The following is a 6106-nucleotide window of genomic DNA, read 5'->3' on the forward strand; positions in this document are numbered from 1 at the left end:
TTCCTTTCCTTTCCTTTCCTTTCCTTTCCTTTCCTTTCCTTTCCTTTTTTTCTTTTCTTTTCTTTCCTCCTCTTTTCTTTCCTCCTCTTTCTTCTTCTTTTTCTTCTTCTTCGTCTTCTTCTTCTTCTTCTTCTTCTTCTTCTTCTTCTTCTTCTTCTTCCTTTGGAATAGTGTAAATAATAGATATTTAATTCTTTAAATGTTTGCTAGAATTAACCTGTGAATCCATGTGGTCCTGGGCTTTTGTTGTTGAGATTATTTATATTACTGATTCAATTTTGTCACTAGTAATTGGTCTGTTAATATGTGCTATTTATTACTGATTCAGTTTTGGAAGAATGTATAGTTCTAAAAATTTATCCATTTCTTCTAGGTTGTCCAGTTTGTTGGCATATAATTTTTTTGTACTTGTCTCTCATAATTGTTTGTGTTCTGTGATGTCAGTTAATCCTTTTCCCTAATTTCTGATTTTATATATTGAGTTCTCTCTTTTTTTCTTAACAAGTCTGGCTAAAGATTTGTGAATTGTGTTTATCTTTTAAAGCAACCAGGGCTAGGTTTTATTGATCTTATCAATGTTTTTGTCTCTATTTCATTTATGTCTACTCTGACATTTATTATTTTCTTTCTTTTATTAACTTTGGGCTTTGTTTGTTCTTTTTATAGTTCCTTTCGGTGTACGGTTAGACTGTTATTTGAAATTATTGAGATTTTATGTATAATTTTAGAAATTGGACAATCGTTTTTTAGACTGGCAGTACCATTTTATATTCTTGTCAGAAACGTTTCAGTGATCCAATTTGTCCTCATCTTTGCCAGCATTTGATATTGCCACAGTTTTTCATTTTATTCTCTCTGATAGATATGTAGTGATATATCATTATAGCCTCAAATTGTATTTCCCTTTCAAGAAATGATGTTGAACATCTTTTAACATGCTTACTTGTTGTATTCTCTTCAGTAAAAGAAGGTATGTTTGTGTCATTTTAAAAATATTTATTTGTGAGAGGGAGGGAGAGAGTACACATTGAGTAGGGACAAAGAAAGAGGGGGCAGAGGATCCGAAGCGGGCTCTGCACTGAGAGCAGAGAGCCTGATGTGGGGCTCAAACTCACGAATCGTGATACCATTGAGCCAAAGTCAGATGCTTAACCAACTGAGCCACCCTGGCATCCTTCTTTTGCCAATTTTTAATTGGATTGTTTGTTTTGTTAATGCTCAGGTTTGAGAATTCTTTATGTATTCTAGATTCTAGTCTCATTTCAGGTATATAGTTTTTAAATGTTTTTCTCTGATTCTGTAGTTTATCATTTCATCCCCTTAATAGTCTTTTGCACAGAAAAAGTCTTAGTTTTGATGATGTTCACTATATCAATTTTTTCTATTATGGTTGACCATTTTACTATCAAGTGTTACAGCATTTTACCTAAAGATAAACATGATATACTCTTCTCCTGAAATTTTTCTTAAAAGTTTTAATTTTGCATTTACATCCATGATCCTTTTTGAATTAATGTTTATATAAGATATGAGGTTTTGGATGATTTTATTCATCGATTAATTTTTTTGCCTATGGATGTTCAAATGTGTCAGCACCATTTGTTTAAAAGACTATACTTCTTTCATTGAATCTCTCTTACTCTTTTTCCAAAAGATAATTTGGGTATATTGTGTGAGTCTATTTCTGGATTCTCTATTCTATCCCATTGATTTATGTGTCTATTCCTCCACCAATACCATACTATCATGATTACCATAGCACTACTATAAACCTTAAGTTTGGATAGAGTGACACTTCTCACTTTTTCTTGTGAATATTGTTTTAGCTTTAGGGATTGTGATTTTTCATATACATTTTGGAATAAGCTTGTGTATGTCCAAAAAAATGTGATAGTAATTACATTAAACTTATAGACTCATTTGCAGAGAATTGATATTTTTACTATGTTAAGTCTTCATGAGCACATTATTTCTCTTCATTTATTTAGGTCTTCTTTTCTTTTATCAGGACTTTGTAAATGTCAGGATACAAATCCTATATTTGTCCTGTCAAGTATAAATCTAAGTACTTCATTTGCAGGACAATACTTGTACTAATATTGTATTTTTAATTCAGTTCCAATGTGTTCATTTTTGGTATATAGAAATAAAATTGATTTTTTTTTTGTTTTGGACTTATATCCTGCAACCTTGTTGATCTTGTTTCTTAGTTTTGGATTTTGTTGTTGTTGTTGATTCCTTAGGCTATCATATTCCTTAGGATATTTCATATGGACAATTATGACATCTGCAAATAAGCACAGTTTCATTTCTGTCTTTCAAAACTGCATGACTTATTTCTTCTGCATGCCCATAATGAATAAGAATTCTAGTACTATGTTGAATAAATGTGTGAGAGTAGATATATTTGCTAAGTAAAAATCACAGGGGGCAGTTATGCAGTTTTCTATAATTAAGATGATGTTAGCTGTAGAATTTTTGTGAGTGCTCTTTATCAAGTTAAGGTAAGTCTTCTTTATTCCTAACTTGCTGAGATTTATTATATATTTTTTTATTATGAACGGGGTGCATCAACTGATATGATCAAGAGTTTTCCTCCTTTAGCTTGAGACGATAGGTTGCAGTGATTGATTTAAAATACTGAACTAGAGTTGAATACCTGCAATAAATTTGCACTTGATCATGGTTTATAATTCTTTTTATACATGTTGAATTTAACCTGAATATTTTGTTAAAGTTGTTTCTAAGCACATGAACAATATTATTCTATACTATTCTCTTTTTTTGTACATTCATTGTCTGGGTTTGGTATTAGGTTAAAACTGCCCTCATAAATTGAATTGTGAAGTTTCTCTAGTCTTCTTGAAGAGATTGAACAACATTGGTGTTAACTTTTCTATCAATATTTTATAGAAATTTCCAATGAAATGATCTTGGCCTGAAGCTTTTAAATAGTATTCAATTTAGTTAATGCATGTAAGAGTATTCTCTTAGGCTGCCTCTTTCATATTGGCTGAATTTGGTAGTTTGTGGTTTTCAAAGGTTTACAAATTTATGAGTATATATAGGTTCATTGCATTTCATTTTTATCTTTTTAACCTGTGGGGTCTGTAATGATATTTTCCCATTTTATTCTTGATATTGATGATTTGCATCTTCTCTTTGATAGTCTTTGTCATACTTACTAGAGATTTATCAATTTTATTGATTTTTCCAAAGACCAATCTTTATTTCATTGATTTTTTTTCTTTATTGTTTTTTTATATTCAATTTCATTTATTTTCCTGTCATGATCTCTATGATTTCTTTCCTTCTGCTTTCTTTGGATGTATTTTACTCTTCTTTTTCTAGATTCTTGGGATAGAAACTTAAGTTTAAGATCTTTTTCTGTACTACTATATGCACTTAGTGCTACCATTTTCCTTTCAGTACTACTCTAGCTTTGTTTATTTATCCCATATATTTTGATTTGGTGTGTTTTTATTTTCATTTAGTTCTATACTTTTTTGAGACTTTCTCTTGGGCCCACAACTTATTTATTTAATTTCCCCATGTTTAGAGATTTCATTATTGTTTTTCTCTTACAGGTTTCTTACATGATTCCATTAGGCTCAGAGAACACACTCTGTGTGACTCTGCGTTTTATAAACTGATTTGTTTTATGACCCAGGACATGATTTCCCTTGGTGAATATTACATAGGAACTTATTTTTTTTTTCTTTCTCTGCCTTTGTTAGATTAAGTGCTGTCTCTATATATCAGATAGATCTTGTTGGTTGGTTGTGTTGTTTAGGTCTTTTGTATCTTTGCTTTTTTGTGTGTAATAATTCTGTCAGTTGCTGAGGGGCAGATATCAATATCTCTAATCTTAATTGTAGATTTGTATATTTCTCCTTTCAGATTTCCAATGTTTGCTTTCTGAATTTTGAGACTGTTTGATGTGTCCACACTTAGGTTCATATAACTTTCTGGTGAATTGATATTTTTATCATTAGTTTATTTCCTACTTTGTTAAAGGAAATATTCTTTGCTCTAAAGTCACTTCATCAGTCAGTAATAAAACTGCTTCTTTTATTTTTTTATTAATATCTTCATATTATCTTTTTCCAGACTTTTATTTCAACATACTTATAGCATTGAGTATGAAGTGAACAATCTCTGTTTTTGCTATATTAGATTTTGCATTTAAGGTAATTTTTGATATAGTACTTAAGTCTGCCATTTTATTATTTCTTTCTATTTGCTTCCTCTGTATTTTTGTTCTTTGTTAGTGGGACTACATATCTACTGCCCTTGACAGTGGTGCCAAATTCATCTTATGTTTTCCAAAGGACTCCATTTAGTCTTGAGGAGGAATGAGACTATCTGGGCTAAATTCCAGTCCGACGTTGGGAAATGCCAGGCCTAGATCATTTTCTTATATCAGTGGGGAGATATAAGACACCTGTCTGCTATGATGTTTCCCTATTCCTGGCTTGCCAAGCCAATTTACTTTCCTCTTCCTAATTTTACAAGTTTTCCTTTTGCTGTCTTTTGCATTATTTCCAGGGTTTTCAGTTACACTTAACAGGGAGATGCAGCAAGAAGAGAAGCAAGGAATATCTGGTCTGGATTAGAAATTTTTCTTGCTTTCTTTTACTTTACTTTTGAACAAATATTTATTGAGAAATCTACTATATATGAGTTATATACTTTGTTGGGTATTAAAAATACATAAATTAAACCAACTCTCTTCCTTTAAAGAATTCATAAATTATTTAAAGGGAGAATTTCTAATGTAAAACAATAATTGCAATCGATGTAAAGAGATCCAATGATAATATGTTCAATTTTTCCTTGCTCATATGAAGAAATATTAAAGTCACCCTTCTAAGGTCAAAAAGTTTTTATAGATGAATTGAAACTTAGATCTACGTCAGCCTTTGTAAGTTTAATATGATGTTAACGTGAATGAATAGCTCATGCTGAGGCAATCATTAGTGTCAAAATAAGTCAGGCCTTGGGAGAGCTTGACATATTTGAGGTATTAAAATGAGCTTGGTATGGCCAACTATAAAGATCAAGTGGGACGTTCTGCTAATTGAGAGTGAGCAGATGTTAGGACCAGGTTATGAAGAGCCAGAGGAATATTTTAAATGGGAAAGTAGCAATAATTCATTAGTAGTATAATGTTGAGCACTTAATGATACATGAATGTATGTTCAGTTATACTCAGCTGGTTTCCAATCCTGTACCCTCTTTATCATTTAGTCCCCAGGGCTTTAATGTTTGTGACTGCTAGCTTTTAGGGAGAAAGGGGCGCAATCTTGATTAGTAAGCAATGAATTGCATCCGTATACACTGCACAGTATTTGAAATGCCAGTATTTGAAATCAAGTTACTGTGACAACGACTCAAAAAGTCCCTAACATTACCAAGTGTCTCCTGAGGAGATAGTACAACTGCTGTTGAGAATGGGCCTGTGGTTGGTCCAAGGAAGAGTTCAGAAAAATTTATACATAGAAGAAACGAGAGTAAAAAGAAGTAATAACATCCTATCATCGAAAGCCAAGGAAATGAAAGATGACTGGAGAGATTTCAGAAAGCTAGCGATGAGACAGGGTTCATATTCCATATTCTCTACTTCAAGCCCAATTCATAGAGAAGATCTGAGAACAATTTGAAGAGAAAAAGGCTTTTCTCTCCTTAAGTTTTAGTTTCTGAGAGGAAACTGCTCGATACACTTCTATCAAACCAAAATATTTTACAAAATTTGTGGCAGGAATCAGGGAAAGAGTTAATATTTTGCTCCTCTGAGCTTCCCCAGTTCCCGTATAGGAAGGGGCCTAGAAATTCCATCATGGCCTTGTGGCAAGATGAATTTAACTAATAATCTGGCCAGAAAGCTTGTCAGAGGAGTGAAAGTTGCTTTCCATTTCAAAAGGTTTTATAAGGAGTAAATGTGTTAATAAGGTATAAATCCTAAAAAAAAAAAAAAGTGTCTCAGTATATAATAGTATAATTATATACAAGTAATATAATTATATGTTATTATATATAAGTATATAATATAGTACATATTAGCTCTTATTACTATTGACAATTGACTTAGTGTCTAACATTCTTG

Source organism: Herpailurus yagouaroundi, unplaced genomic scaffold (genome assembly GCF_014898765.1).
Source record: "Herpailurus yagouaroundi ecotype Mexico unplaced genomic scaffold, PumYag 28, whole genome shotgun sequence".
NCBI lineage: Eukaryota > Metazoa > Chordata > Mammalia > Carnivora > Felidae > Herpailurus > Herpailurus yagouaroundi.